The following is a 23,530-nucleotide window of genomic DNA, read 5'->3' as shown; positions in this document are numbered from 1 at the left end:
CGGTGTAGGGAAAAAGTGAGAACGCAAGACGGACGAGAAAAGAAAGATGCAGTAGAGAAGGAGAAAAAAAGAAAGCGAAAAGAGAGAAAAAGAAGTATCGAGAAAGAGGTACGAGGGTGAGGGTATACACCGAAGAAACGGGTGGTCGTTCGGTCGTACGTGAAGGGTCGGCGTTAGGCAGTTGGAACGTGGAATAGCGAGGAAAAGGATAGATGGAGAGAGAAAAAGAAATGAAGCTTGGTAGGGTGAGAGTAAGGGCAAAAGGACGACGAGGGGTATGAGGGTGAGAGAGGAGTAAGGGAGGGACAGAGAGAAAGAGAGAAAGCTGGACAAGGGGTTGGTGTGCCTAGGGTCGCGCGAGAAGAGAGCCGAGGAGTGGGGAGATTCCCTAGCAGAAACCAGTCGAGTCCCGGCCTCAGGTCGCGACGGGTGTTCAGTTTACAGGCGAGCGCCGTACCGTACGGTTGGCCTGCATGCTGTTTCGGGTTGTATATTCCTATGATAGTTATTGGAGGCGGTGAAAACTTTGCAACCTCCATAGTTCCATACGGTGAACGACAACGTGTTAATTTCGAAGGAAAGTATCGAACGATAATAACGATATTCCTTGTAGTGAATAAAACTGTCGAATCATACTATATAAATGGCTTACACTTCGTTAATCGCGTGTGACCACATCGTACTTTCCAAATATTCCTAACCAGTAAACCTCGTCAGTAAAATAATATAACCGTGACAACATATACAAAACTATCGTGTTTGGATGTACTTACCAAGGGAGGTTTTGCTTCGAAACGTACACGCATACGCGGCATAAACAAACAAAGACCGGAGGTCTCCTTGAAACAGTAGCAGAGAACCAGTCGACGATTTCATAGTGTAAACTGCGGGACGAACGTTCGCGGTGTTCTTGTTAGTTATCGTAGCTGCCGCAGTTGTCGTTGATCGTCGCATCGGGTATAAACGGTGAAAAACTTGGACCACACTCGAAGGACTCTAAACCGTGATTCAGTGAGTGAGAGTGACGGAAGTGTGTAAACAGGGCGAAAAGTGGAAAAAGGAAGAAGTTATCTTTTTACCCTACCTTTTTTTTAACGGCCAAGATAGCTCGCTAAGATTTTTTTTTGCCACTTGTACTTCTTCAGCCGAGGAGCTCACCGACTATTAAAACTGGCAGCAACTTCAAGGCACTTCATTCGCCGAGTGGTAAGTTTTATCTGTTATTATCTTTTATTCTCTATCTATTTCTTCTCTATCTGTCTTCCTTTGTTTTTTTTCTACGTACGATCGTGAATTAGGCATACTTGCGTCTAACTTTACTCGACTTTCCGATTGATAAGATTTGTACGCCATAGAAGGAGTTCGAGAGATTCTCACAAAGAAATCTCTTTGACGACATCGACGTTGATCGGTCGTCCACTTACGAATACGATGACCCCTCGATCTGCTCCGGAATAGAAGACGCGCGACTTGTCGAGATAGGCCCCATCCTACTTTTTCGTATTTCCTTTTATCTTGTGCACTTTACCTGATCGTCTCCTTCTCGTGCTTTGACCGTGCCACATCGTAGATAGGATCGCATGCTGCGCGACTGACGTTTACGCGCCAAAAAAAAAGATGGCTACCTCGCGGTGATCGCCAACTTCGAGTTATCGCAACAGGATCGCAGATCGAGTAGTCTCGATCGAATTTTCCCTGATGGCTGGCGATGTCGCCAGTCTTGACGGATGGAAACGTGCTTGTTCGTGGATGGGGCTCGTTATCGCTTATGACGAACGTAACGTGAGTACGAATTACAATTTGTTCCGTTTTATCCGATAATAGAAAGTCGGAAGAGATCGATCTTGTCTCCTTTCGTCAACTTGTCACACAATGTTTTATCGGCCTACTCGTTCAATATTTATGTCCGTTGACGTCCTTCAATGATTCGTATACTCCTTTTCGCTAGCATAGTTATTCTTATTCTTTTACAAAATTAATACTGTATAAATATCAGACGTTGTTTAAGATCAGAGAGATTGCGTTTATTCGAACGAGATGGTGAAAGAAAGAAAAAGATACAGAAAGAATTCGTTACAAATTAGTTTTATGCTTAATCCTTACTTTTTCCGCTTCAAAATTTTCAATTGAAATAGTATCCACTTTTCTTTGGTCGCCAAGAGTTTGAGCGTTCGTTACCGGGGAATTTACTATTCACTAGGCTGAATGCTTAATTTGCGTGTATGTCGCTTTTGGTTGCGTACGCAATATATCGTCAGAACCCAGTTCGACTGCAATATTCCCTGGCTTTTTGCAATTCGAATTTTCACAATCAAGCTGCTCCTAAGCAACGACTGTGTCCACGAATGTTTATCTTGATACCGTGGAAAATGCTCGAGTTTCACTTTGTGCAACGGAGCAGAGGCAGGACGAAATTTCGGAGTAATCGAGGTTAGAAAACTTTTAAAAACACAACTATGGTTCGGCTTTTCGACAGAATTTTTGAGAACTCGGAATAGATATGATGAATTACAAACTTTTCCGTTTCTCTTATCAATTCGTTTTAAATTCTTGAAAACTGATAATGCATCGACCTACAATTTTATTCTAACGAATGTGGCGAATTACATTTGGAAGTTATATAGAATAAAGGTATAGAAATGATGCATATCATAATTACAAAGATGATAATATAATACTGTAGAATAAGATAGGATCCATAGGAAAAGAGCGATCGTTATCCAGCAACATAAATGTAAATATACTTATTAGAAGAGAATATAAAATATAAAAGAAAACAGAACATTTCGCATTTAACATTATACCGCTCGCGATGTGTCTTCCTTATATGCCTGGATCGCCAAACGCCTATGTTCTTTCCTCAGTTCGGCTTTGAAATTTGAAACGGACACCAAGGTCAAATAAACAGTTGCGAGACTAAAATAGTATCTTTCAGGCGATGCTGTTGACTATGCCAGTTCATCAAATAAATTATACTTTGAATTTGAAACTACAATAATATGATAAAATACAGATATCGATTCAAACGTAAAATTACAAGTGTTTCGGAAACTACTCGGTAATATATAATCATGTATGATACTTAACAATTTTGAAGTACGTTAGAAAATCCTAATGATATTCCATAACTGAAAGAGATTTTCTAAAATTCATAATAGAGCATCGTGGACACGATTTATACATCGCTTGGTTTGTTCAAAGACGATGATGATGAATGACCTAATTTCTACAGGACCAGTTAAATAGTTCTTATGAAGAGCCCGAAGTATAATGGCTGTATCCATCGTGCAAGACAGAGAATTTAAGAGCATTGTCGTGTAGCGGAGCTGAGTCGGAAATAAGAAAAGTTTGAATGAAACTCTTTGCTCAAGGTCCACCGTTAGGTTAGGAAAAGTCCTCCCGTTCGCCCGCCATATCCTGAATGTCTCTAAATCTTCGGGGGACCATCTTCGGCCGTATCTGTGCCGATGGAGGACGATGGCGATGGTGACGATAAAAAATACGACACGGAAATGATGAGAAATAAAAGCACACCGGCAGTACGTTTTTATGCTGTAATCTTGATGGTTACGTGATACATGTGGCAACGCGTATAAAAGAGAGATATATTACTTTACGAAGGAAATGAGATTTTTATTCGCCACGTCCGCGGAAAAAGAGAGAGATCGGGTTGAATTCTAATGCGTCCGAAAACATTAATTTCGAGTTTGAGGAATTACGCTTATCGCCGACGGTTCTCCGGATAGTGTATAACGCTAGTGCCCTCTAGGCTTTCGTCTTTTTTTCCACAACGTCCCATTAATTTCGAGCCAAACGATTCAAAGGAGAGAAAGTTTTTTTATTCTTTGTTTAAAGTGTGTTGCGCGCAACACCGGGTCCCCGTTGATATCAATTCTTTTTTCTCCATGCAATATGTTTCCACTCACACCTTTATCCCCGCTCCGCTTTTTCTCTCCTCCCAACGTTTTGCATCGAAAATGCTACGAATGCAAACGTGTTGGCCGAAATTACAGGAAATCAGAGTACGATGATTTTAAAGAACGAGAAATCTGACTTCGCTCGCTTAGCAGATCGAGGAACCATTTCTATTTTAACGAGTAAAAAATTGTTCACGAGCTTTTGTTATTTTTCGAAGCTAAAGATAAGTCTTAATTTAGCATAGCAGAATATTCGATCGAATTGTATTTGGATTATTGATAGTTTTTTAAACAAATATGTAAATAATTAGTTACATATTTGACAAAGGTTGTACATAATTAAAATGCATTACGACTTTGACAAGTTCTGCAACGTGCTATTCTAACGATGGCCATTAATGTATCGATAATTAAACTCTCGTAATTAATTACTAACGATGGTAGTGTGACATTACTTGTACGATTGGCTGATGAAATTCACATGAACTACTCTACGGGTACCCTACAATTAGTCACGTTCTCTAAATAGCCGGTTCTATTACAAATGACTCGGCGTTTTTGGACCGTTGTTCTAAACGACTTCTCCGAATATTTTTGACAAATCACTTTGCGCTCGATCCTTCGCGGAGCCAGATAGTTGTATAGTTTCAAATGTCTTCCGTATCATTTGCGTCTTACATCCTGTTACGTCACGCCTAAGCCCCCTAGCAGCACAAGAAATGAGAGATTGCGAAGGAAAAGAACTACCGCATCGGCCTCGTCTTCGCCTGTGCGTCGACTTCGTCTATCTCCGTGTTTTGATATAGAATACGTATACGGTTTGGTCGGTTAGTCGTGTGTAGCAGGTCGAGCAACATCGTCGTTAGCCGTCGCAACATCAGCAACAGCGGCAGCAGTTCGAAAGTTTCGGGCCAAGGCGTAAAGAAAATTTCCATAAGTTGAGGGATGGCTTCTTCGCAAAGTGAGAAAAGATTGTCGCACGAGAGGCGAAAGCGCCACGAAGACCGGAGATGGTGCAGGCGGATAGCGCCACCACTGCTATACATTATTCGCTTGTCCTGTGTCACGATCTTTACCGGCTATCTCCTTTAAGCCCCTCTACCGAAGATCTTCGTTTGTCTGAAGTGCGAGACCGTTTGCGTTTCCATCTCTTATACTCGTTTCCTTTCTCGCATCCAACCATCCTTTCTTTCCTGCGGCCAACACAGCAGCGCGTGCTTTCTGCTCGTCGCATCTGCATAGAAATCACGCGAGAACGGCTCCCTGCGTGTTGCGTGTTATTTCTTGACTCCAGCTACTGTCAAATATAATTTTCTCTTCCCTTTTCTTCTCTATCCTTTCGTCTTTGTGTAATTCGGTAGCATCGCAAGCTTGGCAGTTTAGTTCAGAATTTTGCTTTCGCAGAATATAACTTGAATGAATGCTGATATTTTCTGCATGGTATCGCGGTCACGTTGAACTTCACGTTGTTTGGAAGAATTCAAATGGAGAACTGATTTAATTTCTACTTACTTCGCACCGATTATTTGTCATTTGTCTTTTCATCGTTTGCAACGATTACCTCCTTCGCTATAGTCGGACTATATCGCGATCTTCATTTCCTTTGGTAGTTATCGCGATCCTGCGTATTCAACAGCGACTCGATAATGACGTTAAACACGTACCATGTGGGCCTCGAAGGAGTTGAATCGTTAGGTCGCCGTCTAAATCGTAGAAACAGATAAGGCGACGTTAAAGGTCGATATCGGTTGTGCAGAACCGCTCCTCTCCCTCGCACTCTCTCACTCTCTCTCTTTCTCCCCCTCTATCACCCTACGAACGGTTGGCTCACGCGAATTCTCGTTTTGCGAGCCGCGCGATACGATCTCGTATATTTCCCGCGTAGATTTCGCGCCTCGTATTGATCTGACTTATATTATGCGGCTAATAAATTAAGAGTCCGGTATTAATGCACGAAACGGGCGTTACGTTTCTCTCCTTTTCTAGCACTGAATTACAAGTTCCTGTATGGATAACTTTTCTTTCTGTTAAATATTAACCGTTCATTCCCCTTCACTTTGAAATTTCACTTACATTTTGTAACAATTTCATTTATTTATAAGTGTCCATGTCGAATTAAAATTGTGAGAGAAGATCTCGTATGAGTTGATATAGTTTTCTTTGGCCAAGCTTGATCTACGAGATCCTTTTTAAATATTAAACCTTCCCAAATAATGCTTCTGTCACTCGGCAGAGCCAAGAGCCCAAGTCCTAGTTTATTGCGTTTCAATGCGGTAGGTCTCACAAGTGTGTGACAAAATGCAGAACTGCCCTCGACTTGTGCTCTCTCAAGGGCGACATAAATTTAAGGATTAATAAGATTCTGGAATAGCGTGTACTTTGACGCTTTAACGTCCGCATACTTTAATCTTGGAATCAAGCTTAACTTTATTTTTACGACGACTACTCCTGTATCAACATCTTGAGAATTTTTTTACTTTAGTTATCATAGGCATGTATGTATTTGTAGAATTAATTCAAACAATTTTTCATTAGTACAAAACTCACACTGAAAAAGAAAAAAAAGGAAGGAGAGAAAAACAAAAGAAAAAAATAAATAAGTTATTATAGTAAAAAATGATACTTGTAAAGAAGTACGATAATTCAAACGGAAAGCATGCAGCATCGAATTCGGAGACAGAGGTGTCCTGCCGTGAGTGTAACATATGCTAATTCTATAGCGTGAGCTCTTCCCTTTTTCAAGCGGCACGAACGTCTCCTTTTCCCTCAAGAGAGCGAGCAAATCACGCATTTTATCCGTGTTTCCGTTCGTATCGTCGTTGGTACGCGTTTACAGCGTGTGCCCTCGTATTACCATACTTGGCACCATTGTTATTCCAAGCATTGGCGTGTCAGAGTATAATTGAATGTATAACTGCATGCATACCCATACCCTATATTTGCCTTTATTCGATATATATATTTAAGTTTCTTTTTCTACGTTAATGTGAATTTTCATGCTCGTTAGGTTTGCAATGGAAGTGCAAAGCAACTCGTCAGCGGTGTGATTAACGTCTCGGCTAATTCTAATTAATTTGATCTGTAGGCGTAACATTGACAGTTCGTTGCACTCTGGTAATTATCTTAATGCAAAGTAAACTTTGTTGCACTGTCTCGTTAAAGTACGCAACCGAATTACAGAGATCGTCTTGAGTCTGTTTCTTCGTTTGGAATCCGACTTGTGATCCTTTATTTATTGTGTGTGATATTACAATATTCTGTTAATGTATAAATTCTTCAATGTTGACTTGGTTTGATGTTTCTGTCTATGTCATGCGATACACGAACGTGAAATTAGCAAATAAAATTCAGAAAAATTCCCATTTTACGGGTTTCACCGAAAAAGTATCAGTGAAACAGTTGCAAACGAGGCAACACGCAGATATACGTTTATTAAAACTTCCATTCCAACTGATGTGTTCTGCCAACTCAAAAAGTGGTCAAAATAGTTAGAGGATCTCGAGTTCGAGAAATGAAGAAAATTTCAGACTCCCTGCCGTACGATTCAAAAGCATTTGATGCTACATAACATTTTTTTTTGCTAACTATACCAATTCATAGAATCTTCCAATATATTAATGATTACGACTCGACTCCTCAACTTATTTTCTTAAATTACGTTTATGATAACTATGATTTTATGATGATCTTTAAAAACGAATTTAAAACATATCATGCAAGAAATTGATATGAAACATGAAATATATGCTTGATCATCACACGAAACATTGCAACGAACTTCAAATAGGAATATCGAGGCACGTACAGTTTATTGTACGACGGTAGATGGTAGTCGAACAGAAGAAACGTTCTGGAGAGGCAGACATACGCCTACGTCGCCTTATCGCATTCCCTGTGACGCGTGTTAATTGCCTTTAAATTCCATCCAGGGTCGTAATAGGCACCGCCCTAATGATAGTCGAAAAGAATACTAATGGAGAGAAAACGAAATTCTCAGCGCAGGAGGCTGATCTGTAATTTCGTCATGGAAATGTCAAAGATACGGATGGCAGCGGAGAGTACATCGAGAGAGAGAGAGAGAGAGAGAGAGAGAGAGAGAGAGCTAACATCGAGAGAAAGGGAACAGGGTCCGAGGGAAGGGAGTAGTGGGACCAAAGGCGCACTTACAAATTACGACGATGGAGAGTCGCGAGCGGTTGCGATGGACAGAACCCGGTAATTTGGGAAGGGCGACGAGATTAAGCTGCGCCCTGAAAACCATGATTTTGTCGCAACAGAGGTATACATTATCCGCGAGAATTAGGAAGGAGGAAGGGCAAAGAGTTGAAAGACGACGAAAAGCATCGCTTTGACTTGCTAATTTCGTGTCGGTCGTATGAGTCATTCGATGTTTTCGATTTTCACACGTAATTATGGCGCACGATTTATTCACGAACGTATACCTCCGATACCATTCATTTCGTATTTCCGATAGAAAAACAACGCGCTCTTGTGCACCATTCCTTGGTTTTGTTCCAATTTCTTTCAACAAATATCAGCAGTGTGCCCTCCCCTTTTCGCTAAGTCAAAAACACTAGTAAAGCTATGAGAGTTGGCTGTTCATTTTTCCGCAGAACAACGGTTCGTACTATCGAGACATCGTGTTTGCGCAGGATTGTAAATTCGCATTGTTTCGCCCTGCGCGTATTGACAAAGGAAAAATCGTGTGAACGCGTTCGAAATCGGGCGATTTCGCTGCGCGATAATTAATTGTGCCATCGTGTTGGCCGATGACAGGGACATATGAAAACTAGACGGACCCCTTTGACTTGCTAATTTGAAATTGAAATTGCGCGGCTCTGGCTGAAAAAAGAGCGTGTTAGCTTTTGTTCGGAGAAATTTCATCGATGGAAAACGTATTGTCTGGCCCGTTCCGTTACGCTTCGCCGATGTCCATCGATTCACGCTTTTGTCGCATGCCGAAACCTCACGGTATGAACTAAAATGATTAATTGAATATCGGTATATCGTGGCGCGAGGGAGCAATCGATCCCGATGTCGATGTAACACCCTCCATTTTTCGGTCGGACAAGTGGACGAAACAGAAGAGATGGGGAGAAAACAAAAAAAGAGAGAGGAAGAAAAAAAAGACACGGTCGTTGTGTCGAGCCGAGTTTTCATTCACGGAGCCATTCGTGGTTTTGCTTCTTGAATAAAGATCGATCCGTATTCTCGCAAAATAGACCGTGCGACCGTTGCAATGTCATGAAATTAAAAAATCGATATGCACGTATTGGGGTCAACAAACCGGCTTTTCAAATTTCATTCATTTTCCCCGTGTTGGCTGCCGCGTGTTTGCACGTGAAATGTTTATTCACGAAAAGCCCGAAAAAACCACAGCTTCAAGTTAACCTGCAACTATTGGCATTCTCACTCTGCGCGTAATATGTTTCGTGTTAAGTTTCGGAATATTCTAATAACGATTTTATTTTTTATTAAAGGAAACACAAAGCTAAGTGTTCTGGCACGTGTAAACCGTAAAGCTAACAGATCGGTCGTGTCATCTGCGTTAGATGACAAATGCTACAGCTAAGAAATGGACGAGTGGCATCATATATCACGTATATAATTATATTATACCGCTTCTGGTGTGTATTTATAGTCATCTCGCTGGTTGCTTTGCACACGGAACAACACCGAACGCTGTGTCACCCTATCTGCTCTCATCCGGCTCCGAAGTAGTATGCAGGGAGATAACAGGCGGTGGGCTGCGCCACCAAGGGGTAAAATATTAAATTGTCCGTCATTTATACCCTTCATTCGCTCGACCATCCTCAGGAAACGCAGATGCTTTTGTGAAGATAGTACTTTTTCTTTTAGTCGAACAGCGTTCCACTTTTATCGTGCTCGTCTATCGCTATGAGCTTTTGAACAATTAACCGCATTTATTCCGCCGTGATTGCTGTTTAACTTTGTCGATTTTTCACTTCTGACACATGGAATAATTTGAAAATCAAGTCTCTTTTTACAACTAGAATACGATACTTCTTCGCGCCATATTTTAAGCGTACCTATATTTCGTTTCTTATAGTATAAGTGCAAAGTTTATTTATCAATTACATACCCAATTTGCGCTATTTCTGCTTTTCTCTTTCATCTCATTATCGTTTTTACCCAATTTTACTTTATACGACAAAGGCCGATTACCATTATTATTATTTTAACGATTTATGAACAATAGCAATTCATCCTTTTAATGTCATCCGAGCTTGATCGACCAATTCTCGTTGGAAGGTCGTTCTATACGAAGAGAATAAAGCCGTGCAGTTTGTTGTTCTTTGAATGAAGGCAGCCACTGTACGAGCTCGTTCATTCTCGAGAATGCATTTACGTGGTTGCAATCATGCGCCATTCTCATGAGTGCATACTAATTCGGAAATCTTCTGGTCCGTCCGAAAGAGAGAGAGAGAGAGAGAGAGCGAGAGAGTCAAGAGAGAAGCCCTTAAAGCCATCAAGAACAAGTTGTTGCACACTTCTCGACGTGACTTCGAGTTCTCTCGATGGATTCTCGAGTGCAACGGGCATTTTCTTTAGGGACTCGAGTGCTTCCCTGCTTTCGTAACTCCGAATTGTCAGGCTGCGCAGGCAAACATCGATCACCCCTGCATTTTCTTACACTCCTCGCGAAAAACTTTCGCATCCAACCCTATCGTGGCTCGTTCGGGCCAGCTTAACGAGGAAACTTTAAAATAAAGTCGCGAAGGTACTGCTTCTTTGGCTTCTTTTGGCGTACTACGTAAGGAGGCGGATTATCTTATAAAGGTACCGTACCGCTATTAATCGAGTGTATTCGGAAAGAAAACACGTCTTACGTGAAAAAACATGAAGCATATTTCTTAGTCGTTAACTGACTTGCTTTTTGTAAGTAGGACAAAAAAATTTCTTTTAATGTGCATATACAGGTTTGCGATGTTCACCGTAAAATTATTGTTTTAAGAGCTAATATATACATTAGAATACGAACATAATTCAGCTCTTAGGAGCGAAATCAATTGAATTTTAAAAAAATTTTCAATTTCATAATTATCGTGAGAAGAGGTAGGGTGCCAAAGAAATACTCAACGGTGTTTAACAGTATATTTATTAACAATTCTCGCTTTCGACTCTTTTCGTACAACTCTCGATTCCAACTGACGATTCTCACTTCTCGGTTACAACTCCACTGTTTCCCTGATCCGATTCGCTTCTTTTTGTCGCCTCTCAATATCCCCACTACGAACGCGTTCGTTAGGCGTCCGTTGCCACGTATGCCTTCTTCGAAATATTCGGCGGAAGGACCGTAGGGATATCGATGGTTCATTAGGCCTGTCGGCACTTACGCTTCGGTGATATACTTTGTACCGACAAAACCGTTGGAAAGTTTTGTTGCCGAGTGCCGCTACAATCGTTTAACTTTTCTGAAAACTAAACAATTAATCTCGTAGAGTTCGGCTCGAATACATGTGGGCTTCAGTATGATTTAATTATATTTACATTTCATGACTCTAGATACACATAAGTTACAGTATATGTCGAATGCTAGATAACCTAGACATCGAGGGGCAGTGACCAGTTAACCGCGGCTCGATTTCTTAACACGATTAAGAGTCGGTGCGAACTGGCAATCCGTGCGTCACGAATTGATTTTTAATTGCAATTAGCGTGTCGGTCCGGTTTAACGACGCAATTACTTTGTTATTAGTATTGTTATAAACGAATTAATAATTAAATCACAATTAGCGTCGGAGCGGGCAGCGGAACGAGGCTGATCCAGATACGGATGAAAGCCGCGTCCTCGAAAACCGGCCCACTAATACACTCGTTCGTTTCGGTATTTGAGTCATTACTTTTTAATTATCTTTATCGCGTTCCCGCGTATAAATAACGTCGCTATACAAATTGAGAGGGAACGTGTACGCGCGCGCCAATTGGACACGAACAGGAAGAACAGAGAGAGAATGATCAAGGGGCAAGTAGGAGGGGAAAGGAATGGCGCGCAAGTCGAGTAAATAAATTTGTCGAACTCTCGTCGCACGGTGCTCGTTATGGAAAGCATTCGAAGTATGCAGTTCAATGAAGCAAAGGGGTGAGCCGTGAGCGGATAAACGTATAACGCTTCGCAACGATCTGTATCCGCGTGTGAACGTGCTTATAATCGCGACAGGAATGAGTGCGACGTGTTTTTTCTCTATTCCACCTGTTTCTCTTTTTCACCATCCTTTGCCTCCTTTCTCCTTTTACCTCAGTCTCTCGTTTCATGTCGGACACAAATTATCTGCTCTTAAATCGCGCGATTTTAACGAAGCCTTTGCGTTTTCTGTTTAACGATACGCGCGCGGTGCCGTTCTCGACGCTGCGGAATGTTTGCATGTGTGGCGCGTTGCTATTTAATGAGTACACTTCGCGTTACATTCTGTTAATCGAAAACTTGGATTAATTATTTTACGTGCGGGGTAATACATAATTGCTGATATGGTGTCTGGAAATCGAGCTAGTTTTTGTTGAATGAGAATGAAGTATTCAACAGGGTATTCTTGTTTTTCTTTTTTCTTTGAATTACGAGAAGATTAATTTAAGGATCACTGGCTCTGTATATGTGTACTATATTTCTGCGAGGAAATATCTCAGTTCTAATAATGCCACCTGTTATGAGAAATTTAGCAATTTATACCGCGCGGATGCGCGTCACTCGAAGTCACTTTAATTCGTCGCGATTGAAATAATTTCAATTTCGCCGACGACATTGACTTCTCAGTTTACATGGACAATTAAGATCTAGCTGAGAGCGATATTCCCTTCGACCGTTTCTTCGAGATGAATCTCCATTTTAATCTCGAACCGGCGCTCTGCCGCTTTCCTTCGTTTCTCTCTTCCTTCGTTTCCGCTCTCAGCGGTTGATGAATATTACAGACGAACAGAGAAGAACCGTCTTCTAACGAGTAGATCATGTGGCCAACGGTTAACCCTGGTTACGTAGAAAAGGATTCAGGTCCTTTTCCTGCGCACAGGGATTTGTGTATACGCTGCTGAATATATCATACATACAAAACCCTTTTGCCAATAATTATTTTTGCGAATTTTATTCCATGGAACTTGTTAAATCTAGAGGATTACCGGCTTCACTGCACTTTAAAAAATATATTTCATTTTTAACATTTTAATGATGCGATATTTTAATAATCACATTGCAGGATATTAACATTAAAAGCGTTTTAATTCTACAAAGGCGTAAATATAATATTCTATTTGCTTAATCTTCTATGTACTAATTTAATACTTGTATATTTAGACACTTTTGTGAAAGACTTCCGCTGAAAATTTTAATTTAAACGATCCTTCCTGGTGCGATTACTTCGTACTGATGTTAATAATTTACCGCTTGTTTTGAAGAAACAAACTAACGACTAACGTTCAAATAACGTACAACTGGTATCGTATCGTATAGGTATTGAACGATCGCCGAGGCCAATCCACGACGTTGAATACACGCTACAAGGATCCTAGGGATTCACACGTTTGTCTGTGCAGGCGCGTGTGAAATCTCCGCTTGTTAGCCGAACTGTTTCGCCGACAGTCGTTCGCCGCGGATGTCGGGTTAACGTGAATTTAGCTGGATCAGAGCGGGATCCAAACTCGGTGCACCATCAAGAGCGGCTTGAACGGTTCGACGCGTTTTCTGGTCGATGGGTAGAAGTCGCGAGCGGCCGATGGTGGTACAGCCGGTGGGAATTTATCGCTCGTCTAGCTAGGCGTATGACAATTAGCTTGGAACACCCTTAGAATAGTCGAGCCCCGTTTTAACGAGACCATACCGTTTACGAGTCGAGTTCAGAGTCGGGCTTGGATTTCATGCACCTCGAAGGAACTAATTAGATAAGGGTTACCCGCTTCGGGCGTCATTCATTTTCTTCGGCTTCGCTTTCTCTACTCTGTTGTACAAAGTCTGTTCACCTCGCACCCTGTACGCTCTGCGTACGATCTTGTACGCTTATCTCGCGTCTAGGGTTCAAGGAAACTTTCGCAAAATAAATCCGAGTTATATCCGCGTTCAAAACGTGCGCACACTCTAAAGACGACGGCGACGGCTCGCTTTTAAACTGGTCGTTTAGAGCTCAAGCTAAAATATGACCTGTTTTTTAGCCGCTTTGTTTTCTCGTTTTCCACTTCCGACCGTGCCAGTTTAATTCATTCTGGAAGTAGAACTGAGACACACGACTAGTGACCTCGAGGAAAATAGAAAAACAATATACTGAAACGTCGTACGGAGAATAAAAAGGAGAAAGGGAAAAGGAAGGCAAGGGTGAAGATAGAAGCAGCGTGGGTGCTCTTGATGGAGAATTCCGCCGCGAATTTAGCTTTGCGTTTCTCTCATTCTCTGTACGTTCCTCAAGATCGCGTTTTATTCGGATTCCTCGCGGTAAATCTTATGACGGAGTAAGCGCGAATAAACGCATGACCGCGACTCGGTTCCCGCCTCTTATGCCGAACGCATTTCAGTTCCATCTATTTGAATACGAACAGGGACAGCTTCACGCAGAACACGTGTATACGCGAAACAATGTAACGAGATAGCCCCGCATGGACGTGGTATACGGTGCGCGCGTGGTGTAGGTGCAATGTACGTCTGTTCTTCGCGCTATTACGGTAGCAGCCGATATACTGTTTCGATTATAGTATCTTACTGCCTTCCTTCCTAACGAGGCCACCTCGACTATGCGATAATCTCCGTTTGCTTTCTCTCCTCAGCAACTATGCCATTGACTCGCAAGGAAACCAACCGTACAGATTGCTTTTCATCGCCCCTTTCGCTTTCTACTCGCGTGCAACGTTCTCTTCGTGCGTTCCGCTCTTACCTTCGAACTTTATTTCTTCCGCTACATACTTCTATCACCGGACATCATCGATTTGCTTCTTGCTCGCTCCACGATGTTCCTTCGTTCTGGCAACGCATTACTCTTGATGTTTTCTTCAGCTGTTCTCGCCCCTTTTACACGCTATTTGTTTTCCATAATAAATCACTGTTTATTTTCTCGTGTTTCCCTGTCTGGATTTGCGCGCACCGTGTTCATGTTCCGTGCGTGTTCCGAGATACCCGGTGGCTGGACGATCGAGAATCGACGATTACGGTTAAAGCAGGCTCACGCTGTTCGTGCTTGCGCTCGTCACGGAATCGGATGATTCGTTTCGGCCGCTTGCTGTAACACGATTTTCTCGTCGTTTCGCGCGCTGTCGACGCCGCGAGGCCGAATTCCATTCGCACCGGTTCCAACGTCCCATAAATACTCTCTCAGTACGTAGGTTAACATACATATGGTACGTGTGTCCGGTCAGCGAGCGTGCTTTTTCACGCGCAATTTCCGCTCTCTGCACGATTGCCAGGCGCTCGCTGCTGCAGAGCGTCGTTGACGCCCGTCGAGATCAAGAACGATTGCAGGTGAAAGGGAGTGTCCTGCTGACAATCGATCGATCCGATCGCGCGCGCGAGAGTCGATCATGGAAAACGTTCATTCAGTCTTTCTACATGACCGATTCTTGGAAACGTTTCGAGATGGCGAACATTGCCCCCTGGGCAGGTATGTATTTCTCAGGTTAGAAAAACGATCAGTGGGAAGGTATAAGTTTCTCACGGGTACCGGCGATCGATCGACCGCCACCTACACAAATATTTATATAAAAGCGTCATGTAGCCCGAGTGTCGGGTGGTTGTAAATATTTATGGAACACGACGAGATCTTTTACGGTTCCCCGATGAAAACGGTCTTCTATAGGAAATACGAAACGGGGCTCGTGACAACGGGGAATAAGAATTTTCAGTGATTTGAACCAAGTTACCTGGTTCCGGCTTCTAATGCGGCAAAAGGATATCGTAAATAGTCGGTTACGCGAGTGGCTTTTGGTATTCCTACCGCTGCCTCATCCTGTGAAATCTAATCGAGACGCATACTGCCGCGAGGAATAGTGCCTCCGTTCGCGCTACTCTCGGATACCATAAATATGTGGACGTGGCCGGGGAACAAGATACATTCCTACGAGCTGCTGTGCTCGGCTGCGATCTTCGACTAACGTGGGCAGATGCCAGGTTGCAGGACAACGGTTACGACGATGTAGAAGCAGGGATCAAGATGAGAAGAAGAAAAGGAAGGCGAGAAGACGGGAAACAAGAAGAATAAGAAGAAGAGGGAGGTAACGGCCGAAGGAGAACGGATGGAAGAAGACATTGATGCAAGATGGAGTCGGCGAGTTTGCTGGACGAGCTTGTCTACGTAAACGTTGCCTTTCCTTCCTTTGCGCCTCCGTATACGTGTCCCCGATTTTCTCGCCGGCATTCGAGTGTACGTACTAGCGTCTGTTACGCGGCTCCAGCGACGGCGTGTCTCTCTGGACCGGGATGCGTGTGGCCCGCCACCGTCCGCGCCTGGAATTCGAATCCACCCGTGCAGCTGTCCGAATACGTCGAATGCAACGAACGATCGAAGTTAGGGAGCTGTTTGGAACATTTTTCTTTCTTCTTTACTTTCAAAGAGTGCACTCGTACAAGGGACTTTGAAATGCGGAAACCAGAACAGTTAATGAGTGAACGATAAGTTTACGATAGAAGGCAATAATATGCATCTCGATCAGATTGTTGGGAATATAAATTATAGCCGACCATCGAACGAACATGTTCCTTATACTTATTTGTCATCGTTCTGAGGAGGATGTTCGTGACGCGAAACGAGTTCAGAAATAGAAATTTAACGCTCTTTACGATGGCAAATGTGTTGCGTGAAATACGGCCGTGTTCCCAGCAGGATTCAAGCATAACGAAAAAGATATGATCCTTTGATTGTATCTCATCGCTGGGCTGTCAGCGTTTAGCCGCGAAAAGGAAAACAGAAAGCTGTTTACGTGGGAGGAGCGATTGTTTCTTTTTCGCGTTTCTTCGTATTTGCATTCCCATTCCCTTGCACGTTCGTGCCGCGAATCGTGGCCGCGCCTGTCACACACGATTCACTTTCGAGAGACGTGTTTCTCGAGAAATACGTGCGGCCCGTTAGTCTCGCGCGACGAATCAGCCAGGGTTACAGCTGCTTGACAATCCTTCTTCGTCATGCCGCACGCTGCCATTCGGAGAGCCGAGCCATTCGAAAATATACTGGCACCCCAACAGATGTAATTTTCTGACGCGTGACACGTGTCTTTTTTTCGACAAATCTGTCGAATTTCTGATGAAAAATTTGTAGAGTATCGTCTATTCTTAAACCGTTGGAATCAACACTTTCGTAAGAAAGTCGTAAGAAACAGTTGCTTGGAAACGTTATTAATTTTCAATTTGTGTCGTGAGGGTTAGATCCATGATAAATCAGTAATGGATGGAGAATTAATGAGTCGAGAGCTCGACTAATAACTGTCTATTCATCGAAAGAGTATCAAAGATAGCTAGTATAAAGTACGACACTGGTAAAAAAATGCTAAATGTATGAAAGAAAATACATTATGGCTGTCAGTGACTCGACCCCCGCTATACCAGTTAAAAGACAACACTAAAAATACAGATTAATACAGAGTATCTGAACATATGTATTGTACATGAACCGTGAATAACTACAGCAACGCTTCTGTTTTAATGAAAGTCAAGATTAATTTTACCAAATACCTACTTGTAAAGTTTAATACTTGCAAAAACATGTGACCCGCAACTCATCATTTTAACATGTTCAATAGTTCCAGCGCTAAACACGATCAGCAAGAATTTCCCCTTCTAGTATCGCGACAAGAAACTGGGTCACGTTAGGGAACCTGCGATCATAAAGCTGGGCCTTGTTTTTGGTCCCGTGAACGATCCCAAATCCGAATTCGTGGTCGGGAATTCGTGTCACGTTGAGCTTCGCTTAGGAATTCATTGCGGGCACGAGGAATACAGCTGTCCGCTTGTAGCCCTTCGCAATGCGCCGGTACCGCGGAACGCGGAAATTCGAGCTTACGCGAAGGGGAATCCGTACGGCTCGATACGCGTCCGGCTTATTGACTTCCGGTGACGTGGGAATTCCTCGTGACCCTGTATTACCTGCTCGTTACTCGTTTCTGACCGGCATTCAGATCATATCATGGGTCTTCCTCGGTGATTAATCGGATTCGATCAACTGAACATCGAAAATTTTCGGAAAGTTGACTGAGTTATATGTTCAGAATTCTTTTTGACGGAAAGACGGAAACGAACGAGAAGATTAAACGGAATAGTGGTATCGATGATTATATACACGTAGCAGTTACACATAGCTAAGTCAGACGGACTGCGCGGTTGTTCGAGATAAAGCAATAAATCATCGAATGGCCGGTAGCAAGAAACAGATTTGTTATTTTAACGAGAGAAGCGAGATTTTTGCTTTGCTGCTGGATCTAAACCGGTTGATAAATATTAATCGGAACGAACTTTAAATCAGAGAATTTTCGATCGATTGTTTGTTTTATGTTTCTTTGTTGATCAATTGGATTTTTCCTTCGCCTTTTTGAAGTAGGATCGTTGCCGTGTCGCAAGTGTTTATTACGAGCCGTGGTCACGGGCTTGTTTGCAATTTAAGCGTAATTGCGAGATTTATAGGTTTAATAATCTCCCTGGCGTTACACTGCCTACCGGGCTTGCGATATTAATTTTAATCATTTTTCGTGTGGAACTTGTATGACTACAACCACTTTAGGAGTGTTTTTTCCTCGAACGTTATTATCCCCACGGTAGCGTTAGACGCAATCAGCTAGTGCATGATGCACGTGCACTTAAATAATTTTCATGCACTTCCAACGGCATTTAATTGCGCGAAAGTATTCGTTATCGCTACAGCGCGCTTGCACAATTATCTCGGAGGGCTTTAATAAATGAAACGTTACTCGGAAGAAATATTCCTCGCTTCGATGTGCCGAAGCGTTAATTAACATCACTCTATCGGCGTTTCCGCTTGTGCCAAGAATTCCGTCACGACGGAGGGCGAACTTTACAATTGATCGCACGGAACTGCTACACGGTTTCCTTGCTAATTGTGTTACTTTTATTTCATCCTCGCCCCTATTCTCCACTCCGTTTCCTTCCATTACGATTAGTTGCTACTTCGCTATCTATATAGTGAAACGTACAGAGGAACTGTATGTTTCGCTCTTCTTATTCTGTTTCTTGGCTGTACAAATTTATCGTACGTAATTTGTATCATTATGTGATTCACCTCCTGTTCTTTAATAATTATAAACTCAAATCATTTTTCCTCAATATCTCCAAGAAATCACTGATCATCCCTGGATATGTTAAGTGAAATTGCTTTTGTAAAGGGTAGATAAAAAGCTATAGGATATCAGGTGATGTTACATGGCAAACTGTTGCCTCTTATGACCGAGATAAGAAATAAAAAAACAATTTCTCAGCGAGACAATGCTTCTATTCATACAGCCGCCATTACAAAAAAAGTGCTCTCAAGATATCGGAATAGGATTATTATTATGGCCAGCATCGAGTCCTGATCCGAACTCGATCGAGAACCTGTGAGGAATTCTAGCAAGAAAAGTTTACGATCACAAATCCACCTATAGAAGATATTACTGAACTTAAAAAACGAATAAAATTTGTGTGAATTTTTTTTCAAAACGAAACTTCAAATAAGTTAGTGAACTGTGTTCCTAATGAATTAATAGAAGTGATCAAAAATAAAGAGAAATCCACAAAACATTAAATGAAAACGCAAAAAAATGAACATTGAGTTTATATTTTTTCATAGATAAAAACTCAATTTTGAGTAAAAATTTAATTGTTTGCAGACTTGAGAAGAAGAAAACTCTCGTTTGTTGTATCTTCAGTTGCGTATTATATTATAGTATGAAATTATGTAAAAATTTCTGTTAATTTTTATTTTAATATTATGAAAAATATAAAAATGTGGTTGAATTTATTACTATTCGCGCCACTGTATGTGCACGTAGATACACTCGCAAAGCCCTGTTAATGAGGAGCCTTAATATTAGATTTTCTATGTGTTCGTGCTGCAGTGCACGTGAGTGCATTCTTCCTACCTAATGTTTTATGAATACAGACAATAATTGCGTAAACGGACATGCACGTAATTTAATCGCTTTTAAAAAATGTTCATCTTGAATGTTAGTTACGTTTTCACATCAAAGACAAAATTCCTAATCAATTGGCTGAAACAAAGAGATCCTCGGTTCAAGAAGAATAGTTTAGAGTCTTCGATATTCCAAAATCAATCGTATATTGATATTTAAGAAAGATACAAATTGTACTAAAACTGAAAGCTTCTACATAAACGGAAAAAGCACGAACTTGTTGGACAATCCAAACATATTGATATCCAAACACGATGCTATTTTAACAATTAATTTATCGTATGAACTAGTTCGCGTCGTAAATTCTCCGTTGGCCATCAATAGCATCAAGTATCGAGTTATGCGGCGGAAACCGAGGACAGGCATTAACACGGATCGAAAGCTGTCGTAGTCTTTGACCGAGATATAGAAGTAGGAGTTGCGCGGCAAATTGATGGTTGTATCCCATACTTAATGCAGCTGAATAGCATACACGATGCGTGTAGTTTCTCGTGGTGGCCAAAGGTCAGGTGATCTCGTCCTGCGCTGATCATATACCTACCTAGCAGTTGAACGTGAAAGACGAAAGATTTTATGCTAATTCTTGCGTGGAGTCTACTCTTTTCCGCGACCGAGTATTGTCCTTTAATAACCGCTCGACTCCGACCTCTTTCAACCCACTGACTGCCTAACCCAGTGGAGGAGAATAATGATTATTTCGCGAAGGGACGCGGTTAGGAAATTACCGTGTAGACGGAACGATTCATTCCGCTTAGAGACAAAGACGAACATAACGACGTGCATAAACGAGAGCGAGCGTTGATGGCGTTTGGTCACGGTTCTTGGAAACGGGTCTGGCTGATGCGAAAAGTTCCACTTTGCCGCTTTATTACTTAATATCGTCGAATTTTAGCTAGTCCTCTTTCTCGACGTCGAAATGTTTAATTCTCTTTGAGAGGACCTCTGTTTCCCTACTTGTTTCTTTCTTTCTTTCTCTGTCTTTCTTTGTGGTGCAGTCATCCCGTAACGCAGGAAGAATTAGAGTTTTAGCGATTTAAAGGAACCACAGTAATTACTGATATCACAAAGGAGTAATTATAAATATTCAAACCACATTATGGAATCGGTAGTCCGGTTTCGGGTAAAAGAAATAATTTTGTGACGATAGACCGCAGAAATCGCTTCGAGATGAAGAACTGACGGAAAGATAAAGATGAGACCCACCAGCCGTACAATGAGACCGATGATATTACTTCGGACAACGCTCATTGAAATACCGGCTGCAAAGCCGGAAGAAGACTTATTTTCCTGCTTTTCTCTTTGGTTTGCTGCGCGTCTTTGTGCCCGTCCGTCTCTCTTTTGCAAGTAGCTTAATTTGTAAGTCTATCTCGTTGTTTGCAGCAACGAATATTTTTACCATTTATCGCGAGTTCTAGAAGACGGCCTCATCTTATACTCTCGTTGTTCCTTGCTGCTTTAAATTCGAATCATCGCGATATCTCTATAATTAACACGTTAATCTGTTTCCTCTCTCTTAGCTTAGCCGTCCCAAATATTTTCCATCATTCTGCTAACTTTGAACGTTAACGAATTCGCTGCTTTGGAAATTAGATCTCCTGAAACAATGTCACGATTTTAATATCTATCGCGTATACCCAAGGGATAGGACAGAGGACGTAAACGCAGTACAGCTATATAATATTTCGCGATGCCTGTTTGCTCAGACTGCATAGTTTCCTTTGTAATGTATGCATTTTCTCGTTCCCATTTCTTGCTCTAGTTGCTAACGTTGTTAAACTTCCATTTGTTGAGCGCGCTAAAGGTACTGTACTAAAGCACGAACAACTTGATATTCGCCGCATCTGTTTTTCCTTCTCTGCTTCTCCTCGTTTTCTCTCAACATTTTTGCTCTTTCGTTTCGCGATGTTTGCTTTCTCCAGATTTGCATAAGCCGTATAACGCAATATTTTTCCCTCGATACTAATCTCTAATTAATCCTGCTATGCAATATTAAAAAGGAATTTAAAAGTTGTTGGAAAAACTACCTTACCTCTACGCTTTTCAAATCTTCGTTTAGTTTCCTGCAACGTTCGAGTACATCGCGTACCACGTTAAACCACCATGGGATCAGCGTACGTTATAAACCATTAAATCTTCATAGAACAAGTCGATTTCGAACTCGGTGCAAGCTGATCCCAAACTTAGGCAATGTACATCGGTATTTCTACACGGAAATGGACCGTACGTAGGAATCAATGAGGCTATCATCGAGTGTTGTCACTCGTAAAACACAGCCGTGCCCTCGAAATCGTTTCCAACATCTGCTTCGTTCCGCCGCGCCGTTCAACGGTATCGTTTACATGTACGGTCTGGCTCCCCTTCTCATCCCAGCACGGGAACTTATCATTTCCCGGGTTCTTCCTTTTCTCGGCTGGCGCGTTCCTTTCACCGAGTTCCTCCCCAACGGTGTAGACGAGAAAGCGACGGTTAACTACCGCCAGAACCGCCACAGCCACCGTCAGGTTGGTGATGTGGCGATGTTGGTGGCGATGGTGGTGGTGGCGGCGGTCGGCGGTCGGTGGGTCCGTGGCGCGTCGTTAAAGCATCCTTCTCCGGTGTAGGACGTCGGATTTAAGCGCGAGGCGCACGATTTAAATTTAAATAAGCGCGACGAAGCTGCGATAAAATATAATTAAGTTGGCTACGGCACGTCGGACGTGGTGCTGAAGTGGCGCGAGGGACACGGAGACCGTGGGAGCAACCACGAGAGAGTAGAACAGAAGAAGAAGAAGAAGAAGAAGAAGAAGAAGTAGAAGAAGTAGGAGGAGGAAACGGCGAGAAGCAAAGAAGAGAGAGCATGCGGTTGGAATGAAAAGACAAGTGCGCAGTCTGTGAGAAAGGGATGAGACCACAACGACGACGAGCGCTGGCTACTCTATATATGTACATTATGCGTATATTACGGTAAAAGCGAGCCAGGATATCACGTCGCTACTTAACTTGACAGACTTAATGGCCGACCGTAATGGGCACGGCCACAAGAAAAAAAACGTAATTAAGAGTGGCAAGGATCCCGGTTGCCAGTTACCTACCCAGGTCCAAGATTTATGTTATGCGGTAATTTCTGCGAAATCCTATCGTCCTGACGAAACGAGGGATTTTATTCCCGTAAACACGACGAATCCGACTAGCATTCGTTGCTGCTATTATGTGTATTCTGTTCTCGTTTAACGATTTTGTCGTAACGTAGAAAATCGTTCCCATTGAACCTCGGTTTCGTCGTTGGAGGTACTTTGAGCCAAAGGTGGCGTTTTTGTTTACTCTGTTCGTGTTAAAAGCAACGTTATTTCTGCGGATACCGCCGCAGGTGGCAAATAGTATACGCTTGTAAGGTGTAACTTCTCCTCGGTCGTTTCGACGACGAACATACACTATCCCTCTTCAGAAGATACAGACGATGTCTCGACGATTTATTACTCGCGGTAAATGCAACGTACACGCGTACGTGGACGCTACGATTTATTGTCCTCCTC

The 23,530-nt window shown here is 42.3% G+C and overlaps 1 protein-coding gene across 1 annotated transcript in view; it reads left to right on the top strand.

Annotated features, from left to right (window-relative positions):
• Positions 1 to 598: 598 nt before the first annotated feature.
• Positions 599 to 23,530, top strand: part of LOC117236029 (MOXD1 homolog 2) — a 167,809-nt gene continuing 144,877 nt past the window's right edge. The window contains exon 1 of the mRNA XM_033498605.1: positions 599 to 1,206. The gene's annotated coding sequence lies outside the window, so the exon portion shown is untranslated. The remainder of the gene's footprint in view (positions 1,207 to 23,530) is intronic.

Source organism: Bombus vosnesenskii, unplaced genomic scaffold (assembly GCF_011952255.1).
Source record: "Bombus vosnesenskii isolate JDL3184/JDL3185 unplaced genomic scaffold, Bvos_JDL3184-5_v1.1 scf7180000013339, whole genome shotgun sequence".
In the NCBI taxonomy this organism is placed as follows: Eukaryota; Metazoa; Arthropoda; class Insecta; order Hymenoptera; family Apidae; genus Bombus; species Bombus vosnesenskii.
Note: the sequence above shows the minus strand (reverse complement) of the source record. Positions and strands in the feature narration are given on the sequence as shown.